Genomic DNA, 16038 nt, shown 5'->3' with positions numbered 1-16038 from the left:
GGTGAACACCCTTCCTCCTCATCTACCCCTCTGTGTGATTCATCAAACCATGAGGATGTCGATCAACATCCTAAATTTTCTGATCTTGGTTGTCATGATCTCTTCACCTCATCATCTGATCATGATGTTGATTCACTTGTTGTTAATCCATCTAAATCACTGGTCTACGAAGATCTATCTGTCAATGAAGTCGAAACCCCAGAGACCGTCAAGGCACTTCAACCCAAGCTAATGGTTATGTCAGGCCCTCACTGTCGTGAGGTTGGTTTCGCTTCCAATCAAGAAATTTTTCAAACACTCAAGGCTCCTCATCACTCATCTGTATGCACTCAAGATCAATCTAACACTCAGATTTTAAGTCCTCCACTCGAACTACACGATCCCATTGCTCATATATCGGAGGAGTCTTACATTGCAAGCACTCGTGTGCGATGCAAGTTATCTTTGTTTCTTTCATTTGCTTACATGGCACAGTCAAGAGTGTGCTTATGCTTCAAAGTTGCACATACTATCACACAGCACCATGATAAGTCCGCGGACTACCCATCATGCACATGCACTCACTTATCTCTCGTGGGAACTTTGAATCACAAAGTGTGGTTGTCTTCATTGTTATATCTTTCTTGCTTGTTGGTTTGTACAATTGGGTTGCTCACGGACCAAGCCTTCACCAACATGGGTCTACCAATGCGCTAGTGGCTGCATTGGAAATATCACTTCACATGATCAGGCCCATGCACTAATAGTGTAGGAGTAGGGGTAGTGTTTTCTTTCAGTTGTTTTCTTGCATGCTTGTTTGCTTACATGCTTTGTTTGCTTGCTTTTTTGCTTACTTGATTTGCTTTCACTTTCGCTTATGCTTTTTCTTTGCTTTGATGTTTGTTAGTTCGTTTGTTTCGTTCGTAGGTTAGTCTTGCATGAAACCATGTATGACTCTTGACGAAAGCTAGGTGAAGTACAAGAAGGCTTGTACAACTATCACTACTTGGTTATATGTCATCTTGCCTCTTGGTATCTCCCACTGGTAGAGTTCGCTTACAACAATGGGTATCAAGAATATTTGAAGATGAGTTTGTATGAGGCATTGTATGGGAAGAGTTGCAATACTCCCATTAGTTGGAGTGATCCAATTAACATGGTGTTGATTGGACCAGATATGTTGGTGGACATGGAACAAGAGATGAAGGTTATAAAGAAGAATCTAAAGGCAGAAAAGGATAGGCATAAGAGCTATGCAGATTGGAACAGGTTGTTCAAGGAGTTCTAGCTTGGGGAACATGTGTACTTACACATCAAACCAAAGAAGAGCTCCTTATGAATTGGAGCATGTTCCAAGTTGGCACTATGGTTTTGTGGACCCTTTAGTATTATTGAGAGAATTGGGCCAGTAGCCTATCGACTTGAACTGCCTCCGATAGTGAAAGTCCATGATGTTTCCAATGTGCCATTACTTAAGAAGTATGTTAAAGATGGTGATCATGTGATTGACTGGTCTATATTGCAAGCGGAACCAGATGGAGAATTCCAGGCGAAGCCTTAATGTATATTGTAGAAAAAGGTTCTCATGCTTTGGAACTGAGCAATCGAGCAGGTTAAAGTGTAGTGGAAGCACTTCAAGCCCGATGAATCTACATGGGAGATGACAGATCATATGCGAGTTATGTATCCTTCATTGTTTACATGTTGAGGAAAAGTAGTTTTGGTATATGTTATGGTACATGTTTGGTGATGTTTTGGTATATGTACATATGTATATGGATGTAAATACCACCATGAGCTATGTTATAAAGCTCCAATAAGCGGTATGGATGTCATGTCATTATGTTGTCATTTTGTTATGTTGTCATGTTGTTTTTTTTTTTTTTCAGCAGGGTGATTGTTGTCAACACTCCATCGAGCTATGTTATAAAGTTCCATGAGCAGTATGATTATTTTTCAGTGGTTTTGCTGAGGTATAGGTGTGGTTTAACACTGAGGACAGTGTCCCCCAAGGGGGAGGGTTCTGTAACATCCCTGGTGAAACTTCCATATAATAAAAGATAATAAAGGAAAAATAATAACCACGGTTGATGGGACACTTATTCCAAGTTGAATTTTTGGAAAAACATCCTAGTGTGGGTGTTCATTTGGTTTATTATGGCTAGGGAAATTGGCAAAGGCAATCGCTAAGGATTTGGAAAGGAAAAATGGCATTTTTGGCACATTTATTTATGAAAATAATGGAAATTAGTAGAAAAGGAAGGTGAAAGGTCACATGTTGCATGTGAGGAGGAAAATGAAGGAAAATAATAAAAAATGAAGAAAATAGATGCCTCATGGATCAAAAGTCTTAGGAGGATCAGTTTGTAACGTTTTGTCAGTTTATTTTTGGAGCTCTCTCATTATTCTCTCTCTCTCTCACTCTTGGACACTTAGAGTTTTATTAGAGAACTTTGGCATTGGATCAAGAAAGGAAAAGAAGGAAAGAGGAAGCAAAGATCAAGAAAGGAAGAGATGGATCAAGAAGCTACAAAATATTCTTTGCAGGTATCGATTTTCATGTGTATTTTCCTTGCTAGATTTGGAATGCATGGTAGTGCATGTGGTTCTTTTTGATGTTATGACATGGGTTTTGCTAGATGTGACAATGTTTTTAGCCTAGCCTTACCATTTCCGAATAAGCATGGTGTGATGGGGTTCTCATGTTTGGTTGAGCTGGATTGTTGGATGGATTCGAAGCTAAGTGAGGTGGATCTCTGAATGATAGATCACATGGCCTAGTGGTCCCTGAACCAGACTGTGGATCATGGTAAAGCCACTGGCCTAGCGACCCCTGTGCCAGACTGTGGGTTGCGGTACAACCAGGATTATGTTGCCTTAGTGGGCCTAGGAATCCTTTTCGGTGAATGGCGGGATATACAGTAAATCCTAGAGGTGGTTTCCCTTGATTATGCCTAGGAATACTTGCTAGTGAATGGTGGGATATATAGTAAAGCCTAGAGGGTGGTGTCTCGGTTTAGGGCCTAGTGATCACTGGATCAGACTATGGATTGCAGTAAAGCTTGAGAGACTAAGAGACAAGAAAATTCCTCACGGTGTAGGTGGAGAAATCCGGTGGCATCCGTGCTTGTTTGGCCTAGTGATCTGGTGGAGATCATGGTACGTTATTACATGTTCATTGTGTTGGCCTAGTGATCCAGAATGGATTATGGTAAAGCCTAGTTTCTATTGATAAGGGTGAGGTGGTTTATCCTTGCGATGCCCTAGTTGGTTCTTTTGGTTTTAGTCCCACATTCCTGCTTGGAATATGGCACGAGGGTGAATGATTGAAGAGAGATTTGGCTCAGCCATTCTATGGTCGGGTGGAATGTGGTAGTCCCATCCCGGGTTTTGATTTTTCATCATCAATGTGAGGTTATTTCTCCTTGTATTTCTATGAGTATTATACTAGTTTATATGTGTATCATATGGTTGTGAATTCATTGGTATTTATGTTGCTATTATGATGGTTATGTATGTGTTTTATGACAATGGCTATGTATGGATCTCATCATGTTTTTACTTCTAAATTAATGGACAATGGTATCTATGAACTAATAGATGATAATATAGCAAATGGTATGAGGGAAAAATGGTTCTTAGCGATTCTCAAATAAGTATGAGATTCCTATGCTTAAATATGTTGTTTACACCTATAGATTACATATTTGTGATATGTTTGACAAAATTCCTATCATGGCTGGTAGGGGTCTGGTTAAGGGCTTGTTCAAGTATTTACTTTTGCATCATTGTTTCCCCGTTACATTATTGTTCTGAAGGTGTCATTCAATTTTAGGTAGTGACCTAGGCTCTGATCCTGAAAAAGTGGCTCAAATACCAAGAAAGTTGGCACAACACTGAGCAAAATAGTCCCTGGACGCTGGCATGCCTTGTCGTGAGAGTGTCTAGAGCCTACTCGATGTTGACAACCTATACCATGGGAACGTTGAGAGGTCAAGTGGTCAAAATATTCAGTGGGACCCAGGGACTAACTACCTGAGTGGTTGGGATGGTTCCTAAGAGTTCTGTAGCTGATGTGGAAGGTCTATAAGTTGTGTTTCCATCGATTCCACTCTCTTAAGGTCACATAGGAGATTGAATCCAATCATAGTAGCCTCTCATCACATGTTTATCTCGGTTGGTTGGTTACTTGGGTAGATGTGGGAGGAGGGTGTTACAAAATGCATGGAAAGATGTGCTATATAAAGAAAAGCTACAACAACAACATTTGCATAAAGAGAATGCCATACCTCCACTAGGTCATATACATGTGCATAAAGAGAATATCATACCACCACTAGGTCATATACGTGCCTGAAGTTTGTATTCTTAATTGTTGTAATCCTTTTAAACTTAAATTTGTATGCATAATCTCAAGCAGAAAGGGAAAATATGTGTACCAATGCTTAACTTTTTATTACTAAGTTTATAATATTTAGTTTTGTGTATATAGTTTAGATAGAGTCTATGTCATTATTAAAAGTAAAAAAGATATATATATATATATATATATATATATATATTGCCTGTAATTGTATGTATTCTCAATCAAAGCTAATATCCATATAAATTGGTTTTTGTTGTTGGGGAAGAGTATTAGAAAAATGGCCTTCAATATCCATGTGAGTAATAAATCCAAATTAAGAGGAGGTTGTAGGAAATGAAGGAAGGATGCCAATATTATCTAGATTTCATTTGACTCAAGTGTTAATCTATTTCTCTTCAAGGCTAGACTAAGTAGCTGGGATTAATGGTGTTAAGGTCACCAAATTTAGTTTGAATAATGTCTAACCATGGGAGATGATTATGGGTTTTGTGTGTAAAAGCTAGGGATTATAGTAGCAACCTACAAAATTTCCCCCTTTGTTGAGTGGGTGAGATTTTTCCCACTTACTAATTCTCCTATTCTAGTTGATATAAAAGACAATAAAAAAGAATGTTTTAATATGTTATTGTGGAAAAATAAATATGCTTGATAGAAACATAATTGAATAGTTGTTAGCAATTAATGGTAGTGATATGTACTTGTTGATGCTTTTTTCCTCTTGTAGCCCCGTTGAAGTCTCGAAAATCGCTGCAACAACATGGGGGAAAACCACCCGGTCGGGGACTTGAATACCGTCCCTTTTCCGTTTGGGTTAACTGGATATAATGGGACTAGTTTCCCAATCAAAATGTGATAGGATGGATAGGGTGTTTTATTGATAAAACTAAGTGATAGATGGGGTGGTTTTCAATTTAAAACACAACACACACACACACACATATATATATGTAACCTATCTATATATATTACCCGGGAATTTTTACTTATATTTGTGCAATCTAAAACGATGATCCTTAGTACTTGATAATGAAGATTAAACATATATTAACAGAAATGAAAAACCTTTGAAGTAATTATTTTGATTAAATAGTTAATCAAAATAATTTATAAAGCATATATCACATCAAATATCATTTGACCAATTTCTCATCAATGTATTAAAAAAATAACAGTCCTAGTATGTTCAAAAGTGAATGGATACATCACTGTATGGAAAAAGATACATATGATAAACAATATATAGAAATGGTTGTTAATTCATGAACAGATAAATACTCAAAGATAAAATTACCCAATGCATATCAGTCTGCTCATAAAATAAGTAGCTCAATTCCAGTCTGTCTTATTAAGATGGTTTGCAAAAGTACAAAAGTGCAAGCTTCTGTAAGCCTTCTCCAACAAAAGTTCTAGACTCTGATCCAAGGATTCTAACAAGAGAAACTTTAAAGTACAAAAGTGCAAGCTAATAAAGAGTTCCTTTATAAAATTATGGACCCTTTCTTAAAAGACATGAAAGGGTTTTTATAATAAAATATAAGTACAAAAATAGGCAATCCATGAAGTTCTGAGGAGGTTTAAACAAACCTCCTAGAAATAAGTGACAGAATTACATAAAAGATAAATTATGGAAATGGTTAGCTGTAGCATGCGATGATGTCTACTCTTTCATTTGTTGTCTAAGATGATATATATCCATCATCGGCTTGAGTTCAGGAGGTTGTTTCATCCTTGTACGCATTTGGATGGTATACACTTCATCTGAGAGGGAAGGAAGCATCTGCATAGTTGAGTCAGCAAGACAATGTAGCACTAACCATTGAATGTGTGGCTTTACCAAATACCCCTAATACACTTCCCAGTCTAGTTTTGTAAGTTGTTTAATGACTTCTTCTTTTGTTGTAGAAGTTTCTTACCATTTTTCTTCTAAGTCTTTGATATTGGGAAGAATCCCTTGTGGGCACTCTTGTATCAAGCTGCCATTGTATAAATTGTCATTGATGGTCTCAATGATCTTCCTTGCAGCATCAATTTCTCTTGTCATTGTCCTTTATGCCTGTTTTAGCTATATATCCCATTCAATGAAAAGGATATCTTTGTGAGTCTCTTCTATCCTAGGTAGATCTGCTATCCTTCCTTATGGGGTGTCCTACCATGCAATGTGTCCTAAAATCTTTTCATCAATCTCATTGAAAGTGACCCTCATATCAGATACTCGATTCATCAGTGAATCACTTTCCTTGATTGATGACTGGTAGCTTCTAACAAAATGTTGTTTGTTGCATGGATAACAAAGAATTCAGTTCAAGTGTTTCTTTTACAAACTGCTCAACTTTATTATTGTCTTTCAATTGTTCCACATGAAATCGCAATTGTTGTATTTGAGCATCTTTGGCACTTGTCTTTGCTTGAAATTGGAGCTTTAACCGATCAAAGCGATGTTGTAGTTGTGCTACTTGTACCTTCATCTGATGGTCTATATCCTGCTTTTCTTCGGCCAACTATTGTTCCAACTAATGTATCCTCTCATCTTTGTCCTTTATTAATTGTTTGACCTTTGCTATCTTATTAATAGTAGCATATGCGTAAGCACCTGCAAACTGTGATAGTTTGGTCAAATTATCTTAAGGATCCATAGGAGTATCCTTCCAAACGACATCCATTGGCTCATTGTTGGGAGTTATCACCGAGGTCTGATCTATTTTCTTTTTTTTCCTCTGTCGTTTTACTACAACCCGATGTTTTGGATTGTAAAAGACATCAAGAGGGGGAATCTCCTCTACTCTGAGAACAATTTTGGTTGAGGGGAAGGCTGGGATGATTTCAATTTCTTCTATGGAAACATTCTTGTCAGTAGCTCTGTCAGTAAGCGAGCTTTGTCCAATATTTTGATGTTCGTTGAATATGTTTTTTGTTTCAACATTCTCCTCCCCTTGTGGTCCTTTGAGTTGTCGGTCAAACTATTGCCATGCCTCATCTAGTTGGTTTTTTAAGGGGTTCTCCTCTGTGTGTTATTTAGTGGAAATATCTTCCACTTCTTTCTCTTCTGAGGCCTTCTCGGGTTCCCTTTCAGTGTCCTTTACATGACTCTTCTCAGGGATTTTCTACGAACTTTTTTGTGAGTCATGCTCTAAACCTTGTTCTGAATTCTAGCCTGATCTCTACTCTGATGTCTGTTTAGACCCCTGTTCTGATTTTTCTTCTGAGTTATGCTCAAAATCGTGTTCTAAGGCTTTCTCTGAATCATGCTCTGATTCGTTCTCTCAGCACTTTTCTGAGCTCTGGCTTGAAATGTTTTCTATTTTAGTATTTGGCTTAGGTATTTCTAGTAGGTCCAAAGGGATCTTTAGTAACCTTTTCTTCTTGTATTGGTGGAAACATGCCAAATCTTGTGGATTGAGTCTCAAAGTAGCCAGATGTTGGACTTGTGAGAAGAGCTCAGATGACTCAAACAAATTATCAAAATCGTCCTCTTCATGGCTGAACTGCCTTATTTTAACCGGTGCAATGAAGTTTTGTACAACTTTATTGGGGTCATACTGCCCTCCGGGAACTGTAGCGAGCTTCAAACATAAAATGTGCTTGGTTTCAAGTGCAGCATGCCTAAAATCATGCAACACATAAACACCACATTGGAGGGGAAAAGAAGGCCAAAGGGATTTTTTGGATTCTTTCAAGGTTTTGGTTATCCCATCCCCTACAGTTTGGTAAGCAATTTCCCTGGCAAGAAGCTTATCTGATACATACCAGGGAAGGAAATGAGGGGGTGTTATGCTTTTGAAAACCCTGACATAGGTAAACAACTCTTCCACAAACCACCTATCTACTAGAAAAATATCGATCTTGGCATCATTGGATAACCTTGGGGACTCTTATCAAAAACCACTTGGTGGATGGGTAACATAACTCCCTGGAAGATCTTGTAAAAATGGGCTTGGTAATTGGACTTCCACATAATCTTATGACATATATGAATGGGGCTAGGGCCTTGAATAGTCCATTTCCACCCCATAGTTGGAAAACTGGTGGTGAAAAATACTACATCCATAATATAAGCACTCATAAAAAATTGAGGGATTGTTCGAGTAGAGACAAATCGTTTTTTCCTATATTCCCAAATTTGCATAGCCAGGTTATTAGAAAAAATGGTTCCCCAATCAATTACAAAAGAGTTCACTGCTGCATCTAATAGGGGAACCCACTCAACATAAAACTTGGTGGTATCGGCATGCCCAAATAGTCTACACATCATAGCTGCGACACAAGAGTAGGGAGCAATAAGAGATGATATAGGATACATACCTATTTTCTCTTGTTTGAACTTGCTAGAATTGGACTTCCATTGTTGACTTGGATCTAATGAGTCCTCATTCTCCTTTGTGAAATGCTCAAGGAAGGATTTATCATATACCTTCTGTAGGCCTGGTATATGATACATTCTTTTCAGATCTTCTGCCATGAATGAACTAATAACTTCTTTTCTTGAAGTCAGGAATGCACGGTTCGAAACGTTGGTGTTGTCTTTAATCCATTTTACCATGTCAGTGTATGGTAAAATATTCAGTCTTGCAACAATTCAATGTAGGAAAGAACTTGTAGCTTCAAAATAAGAAGCCTCAGAAGAAGTGGTATCATCTGATGTTGCTTTGGCTTGAATTAGTTTTGGACCCTCATTTTCTAGCAGATTGTACATAGCTTCCCATGAGGAGGTCCCACTATCAATGGTGCATTTGGTGTCTAAAAATAATGGAAGCCTTTCAGTGACATAAGACGTAGAGGATTGAGCAGCCTCACTAGACTTCTTTCCCTTCTTACATTTAGTCATTTTTCCCCATAATTCTCTTTCAGGAGAAATCTTGCAATACAGAGAATACAGAGCAAATGAAGAGCAAATAGGAGTTAAACGTAAACGTGTGCAAACACATAAAGCTTTTGAAATGATAGAAATAGAGGTTTTAATGCAAATCAATCTAAACAGGTCACTGAATCTCTCTCTGCTATGAAACCATTAATATCGTTAAAACCCATTAATTAACTGAAATCATGGCTCCGCATGTCTTATTTATTACTCATTAATATATCGCATAGAAATATTTGCTCGGATGGTAAAATAAGTTCATTATTTAAGTCTTGAGTCGATATGCGATAGCAATACCTCCGTATCGGCGTGTTAAGGATGGGAGATTTGCGATTGTGATAATCGCATTAACGTAATATTGCAATCGGCGATGTCGGGACAATAGAGAATAGATGATGCCCAAATATCTTTTAACGATTTCAATTGTGATAAATGATGTGGTAGTATAGCAAGCCCTAGCTTTATATTTAAGAAGGACTTTCATTTAAGCTTTATAATTTCCTTGGGCACTTTCCTTTAATAAATAACTTAATTGCTATCGAAACCATTTGGAATGTTATGGGCAGAGCTAGTTGGCATTCTTGTGATACATTGGATGCAATTGTATTTTAATGATATGGTTTAATGTTCCATTAGGTCCGATGATATCACGTTCTGCGAGAAGGACACTTTTCAGATATATGAATTGCGGTGTGGGATGTTTCTGCGTTAAAGAATTCTCATCAATATTTTAAGCCTTTATAAAAAATGAATATGTTTGGGTTCCTCGGGGATTATCCTTTATCACAATCTCAAGTCTTGACCCGATGGATAAACATATACTCTTAAGAATTTGCGATTTGCGATATGGTCGGACTTGCTTTTAAAGTGGCCTTATTTGGTCATTCAAGCTTTAGTGAGGTTTTATTAAAAGGGAAAATCAAACTTATTCCTAAGAAAATATTTAATTTAAACTTATATTCTTATGTTTTAATTTTTTTTAAGGGTCCCTATTTATTTGTACAATAATTACGTAAGGATTAAGACAAATAAATGGAAGATTGTTGCACAGCACAAGAAGCCCTTACAACCAATATACTTAAAAATTTCACCCTGTATATCTAAATTTTTTGGTGCCCCCTTTCTTTTCTAAGGTTCTAATTGTCATGCCTGTTGCATTGCTTAGATAAGACCTTTCAAATTTCTTATTCATCATCAAATGCAGTCCATGAATGATTCATTTTCATGACTTACTTCCACAATAACTCCATCACCAAAACCAAATTTGCATGATAAAGGATTTGTTGAAGATGGAAATCATATACCCTTTCGAAATATGATTGTTGAGACTCTTGTTTTAACTAATGGTCAAAATGATCTTGAGGTCAGATGTAGGGCTACCAGATTGCCCAAATGCAATGAACTTCTTTCTTGATTCATCTGCGTATCTAATATATATGATAAAATTAATTCCAAGCAGTGACTTGCAATAATTGTTCATGTAGCTAATTTGGCTACTATTCTTTTACAGGAGTGTATTATATTAAAAAAAGTAACTAAGGAAAACAATATTGCCTTCATGGGAGTTGATGCGATCGGCCAAAGGATTGGACTAACAACTTATTTCCACATAAGGGAGGAAATGCAGAAAAGTTTGTTATTTGTCTAGTAACTTCTACATCAAGACTACAAAAGCCATTGACAAGATCAACAATTGTTGGAGTTACCAACTTTTCGGATGTACAACATAGGAAAAAAATATCTGATACTCCAGAGAAAAGACATAGGTTTTGTGGTACTGCCTTACCAGTCTTTGCTCCTCAAGTTTTCTCATGAATCTCTTAGAGTTAACTTAAAGGAAAACATTACCATTATACATGAGGCATGAAATATTGTTGATGCATTCACCAATATGCATAACTCACAAATCACTATCTCACAGCTTCAACTTGTGAACTCTCTCCTTAAAGGTTATCTGCAAAGGTTCAACAACTACTTGGGAGTTGGCATTTGACGGTATATACAAATCATTATGGTGCTTGTCCTAGTATTTATGCAATGTTTATCGGGCAATCAACAAAATGATATGTGTGGGGTGAATGCATGAAGATGGGTTACACTTTTGGGCCAAATGTGGTGATATTTCAAAATTTTCCTCTTTTATCAAATTGAAACCCTCAAAATTCATTTAAGCATTGTGAATTTTGATTTAGAGTAAAATAACATTTTGTGTAGAATTATGTTGCCGTCCTAATGATATCTTTTGCAAAAATTTTAGTGTCGTATAATCTATTAATTTTCCATTAAATTAAATGCTTGTCCTTGCAGATTTTTGCACATCTTACGAGGTATGTGTGTGTTCATGTAGCATAAATTATATATAAGCATGATCTACATGGAAATAACTAAATTTTTCATATTAAAATTTTTATTTTTTTATGCAAAATTATATTTTTTTATTATATTTCAAAGTTGACAAAGTAATATTTCAATTGCATTTTGCAGACACGTGTTCATGTAAAATAAATTTCAACTGTTTAAATAAATTGAAAAACCAAGAGTACCTTTTTGAAGAGGACTTGTAAATGAAAATAGTGGTAATTTTTTATTTTTTTCGTTGTGCATATTTTATGTTATTGATTTTTTATTCACCCCTTTTAACGTCCAAAAAAATTTCAAGCATTATGTTTAAAAGAAATTAGATGAAAAATATCATATGAATTTGAAAGTGTCAAACTCATATGCCATTAGATAGAGGATTCTTTCACTCTGCCACTTAAGGACAAATTCTGCCCCTCAATCCACTAGGGTACAAAATGGTGTTGCAGAGAAATCTACAGAAGGGGAGCTAAATTTGTTCTTTTTCCCCTCAGCAGCTCAATCGAGTGCTTAAAACGCTTGATCAAGTGCTTGAGATCAAATTTAAAATAACTTGATCGAGAGTTTAAGAATTCCTCAATCGAACCCTTAACATGGTTAAATAGAGGCTCGATCTAGCTTTAAGGATTGATCTAGCCTATAGCTCGATCTAGCTTTAAGGATCGATTTAGCTTTAAGGCTAGATCTAGCTTTAAGGCTTGTTCTAGCTTTAAGGATTGATCGAGCCCATAGCTTGATCGAGCTTTAGGAATCAATCAAGCCACTTTTTTTAATTCCACACCCAGGTTGCACTGGCCATAAATTTAAAAAACATGGTGAGATCGAACCATTAACTCGATCAAGCTCCTAGATAACCTCGAGTTACACAGAAGCTCAATTGAGTTTTTGTTTTAACTGTCGATCAAGCTAGTATCTTGAATCCCTAGAACAACACGATAGAGGGCTCATAGATTGCTTGATTGAGCGCTTAAAATGGCTGATCGAGCTATTGTTTTTCACCTAAAATGTGCCCTCTCTTGCAAAAAAGTGTAACCCAACTCCATGCACTCACCCTGTGGTCAATATTCATATATTCACATTAGTGGTATAATTTTTGAATTGTGCGAAAGGAGATAAGGAACGATGTAGTTATGACTACCAATGAGTTCCTATTTTCACTAGATACTGACAATTTGGTTAAGTTGCAGTGTCACAAGAAAGAAAGCAATACCATTCATAAGGAAAGCAACAATGGGGAGAAACATCTTCTTCTAGAGGTTGCTTCTGAGATATTTGAACTTTGCTTCTGCTACCTATTTAGCTTTGGAAAAAATGTTCTTTTAAGGATCAATTTTTATTGGTAGTGGAGGATTTTATCTCAGAGAAGTTGAACCTGATAAAATATTTAATTTTTGATATCAAGAAATGCATTATGAATTAGAAATTCTTAAAGCGGGGTAGGAGCTCCTTTGATGCAGGAGCATCTGGCTAACAGGGCAAAGACAAAAGGAAGGTTGACATGGTTTCTGAAAAGGACAGAGAACACAACTCACTGGATGGATAGTATATCTGTCTTTATTTTTATTTTTTGTTTTTATTTTACTTTTCTGTTTAAAATGCCTAAGAATAATGTAATGACTTTTAATTAGGAACAGTAGTAATTAGTTAGAATCGTTTGTTTCCAAACAGTTATATTACTGTTGTAAATGCATGTAAAGGAAAATGTGCTAGCTAGTTATGAAGAAGTTCCATATATGAAATAACTACTATAACCGACAACACAAACTAACAGCAGTTATCCAACTGTTTGAGAACAGTGCTACAAAAGGAGGAAAACAAGCCCAATACGGGTTCGACTGTGTAAAAGAAATTAACAGTAAAAGAATATATTCATTATTCAGTGCACATACAATCCTACAGCGTCCTCAATGCTGTGTAACTTAATGCTGTGTAATTTTTTTATGGTGTGAACATTGTTAATATACCACTACAGGTTCTGAACCAGAATGAAAAGATATTTAAATCGGACGAAGAGTAACAACGACCAGTACAAGCCGCACAACCAAAACGTTCAGGCATATACAATCATAGCAGGTATGTAAAAACTACGAGAGCGATTCAAAATTTATTTCAGCACAAATTCATAGGGTTACAAATACAGTCATCCAAAGTCCATATATATATTCACATTCTCTGCTCAAAAAAAAATTACAAGACCAACCCAGTTCGTAGACGTGGGAAATGACACAACTACAAACAGAAGCCAACCGCATAGAGTCCTAATTCATTTCCTAAATCTACCACCAATCCTAATAGCCAAGGAACCGGGAACAGACAGCGGCACAAGGCCAACGAAAAACAAACAGACCCTACAAGTCGGAAAACCCAGACAAGCAAACTACAACAACAGAACGATTCTACCCGTATACTGTTCGGGGCAGCCGAAAGTCCAGGCATCAAGACCAACGAACGACTCCACCTGCACAAAGACAAACAGAACAAGGGTTAGGTTCCACCCACAAAAAAACAGAGAACTGGAACGAAAAGATTGAACAAAAGGAAAGTGTGTCGTTACCTGACAGGCAAGCCATAGCTGCATTTCTCACCCCGGACGAACCTCCTGCTCACAAAGGAGCCAGGCCATTAGACTCAGGAAGAACAGCGAAGGGAAAGTCTAGCATGAAACAGGAACTTACCAGGCAAAGCTGACGGAGGAACGAACAGAGAATGCCACCATAACCCTGTCGAATTTGGGAGCCAACGAACCAGAGCCGAAGCGAATGTCACCATGAACCTTGCAGCTCTCGACTATCTGTAAACCCTTGTGAGTTACAGGCAGAAATTGACAAAAACGCACAGAGGCAGACATTAGGGCAGAATACATACACACAGTGACAGAGAATGTACAATGCAAACAAATTCCATAACGCAAACCTTACCAGGGTTTCGCTGAGTGAACAATAGCATACAGGCCGAGTCCTAGAACGACCGAGACCACGAACACAACCAGGAGCACATCACTCAGTCGACCAGGCAGACAAAACTCATAAACTCACAACGGAAAACACAGAAGTCGCAAGGAATCGCCAGGAGCTCGCAGAGCCAAAGACCGGAGGTAACAATGAAAAATAAATGAGCGCGAATGGTGTAAAACCCCAAACCAAGGCGGGTTTTGCAAAATCCCGAGGAGGGACAGTTGTCCAATAGACAGAAAATCAAGGTACACACACCGTAACCCAAATAAATACCGCGCAGATTAAAAATCAAACGACACTTATATCCAAAATCAATTTCATTATTATATATATTGTGAGTACATAACACATCAACATATAGACGACGGGACCACGTGGGCTCGCCCCATCAAGTGGTATTAGAGCAGCATTTTGAGGAAGTAGAGGACGATGGAAGTACAAAGACGAGGACGTGGGAGAGGTTCATGCAGAGTAGCAGACGAGGGATTGAGAGAACAGTTGAGAATCCTTACAGCTCGCTTGGAAGTAGTAGAGGCAGGTAGGCGAAGAGACCTGGAACTTGGGGATGATAGTGAAGATGAGGCAGCAACTGTTACAGATGGATCAGAGGAAGAAGCCCCAGAGTTAAGACTGTTACGATTGGTATTGTTAGCCAGCAGCAAACCCAAACCTGAGATCCCTAACTATGATGGCAGTCTGTCCGCAGATGTCTTGCTGGATTGGGTAAGTGAATTAGACAAGTATTTTGAAAATGAGGAAATCAGTGAGGACAAAAGAGTTAGATTTTTTGCGACTAAATTAAAAGGACACGCTGCCTTATGGTGGGATAGTGTCCAAGCGGACAGGAAATGAATGAACAAGTTGCCAATAAGAAAGTGGCCAAGGATGGTGGCAAAATTGAAGGGCAGATTTTTGCCTAAAGACTACCAGGTTGAGCTTTATCGACGAGTGCAAAATTTAAGGTAGAAAGGTATGACTGTAAAGGAGTACACAGAAGAGTTTTACCGTGTAAATTTACGTGCTGGTTATATGGATGATACTCCAGAAAAAATAGCGAGGTATGTGAATGGCTTAAGGTTGGAAATATTGGACGAGATAAGTATTCTCTCTCCCCGAAGTATAGAAGAGGCCTTTCAGAGTGCTGTAAAGGCTGAAGAGAAAATTAACAGGAAACAGAACAATAGGAGAGGGAGAGGAAATGGCAGAGGACGAGGATAGTCCTACGGCAGAGGGAGAACTGCCACTAACAGCGAAGAAGGCAGCAGTTCCAGAGCTTCAGGGGTAGCAGAGAAGGGAGATAACACTAGAGGAGGTCGGCCATATCAGCGGGGAAGAGGAAATGGTCGCGGAAGGGGGACTAATGTCCAGTGCTACAGGTGCCATAAGTGGGGGCACAGATCCTTCGAATGCCCGGAAGCTGAGCACACTGGCCAGAGGGGAGCATTTTTTGCGCAGCCTGAGGAAGCTGAAGCACAGCCCCGGGAGATAGAAAACGTGGCAGAAACAGGGGAGGCCCTAATTTTGAA

The 16038-nt window shown here is 37.9% G+C and overlaps 1 pseudogene; it reads right to left on the bottom strand.

The window, feature by feature from the left end:
- LOC149174133 (indole-3-acetic acid-amido synthetase GH3.5-like) overlaps positions 1-14406 on the bottom strand; it is an 89051-nt pseudogene extending 74645 nt beyond the window's left edge.
- Positions 14407-16038: the final 1632 nt, after the last annotated feature.

This window comes from Pinus tabuliformis, chromosome 4_1, assembly GCF_031772625.1.
Source record: "Pinus tabuliformis cultivar Carrire ecotype Pingquan chromosome 4_1, CPIR1, whole genome shotgun sequence".
Classification (NCBI taxonomy): domain Eukaryota; kingdom Viridiplantae; phylum Streptophyta; class Pinopsida; order Pinales; family Pinaceae; genus Pinus; species Pinus tabuliformis.
This window is presented reverse-complemented; position numbering and strand designations above follow the sequence as displayed.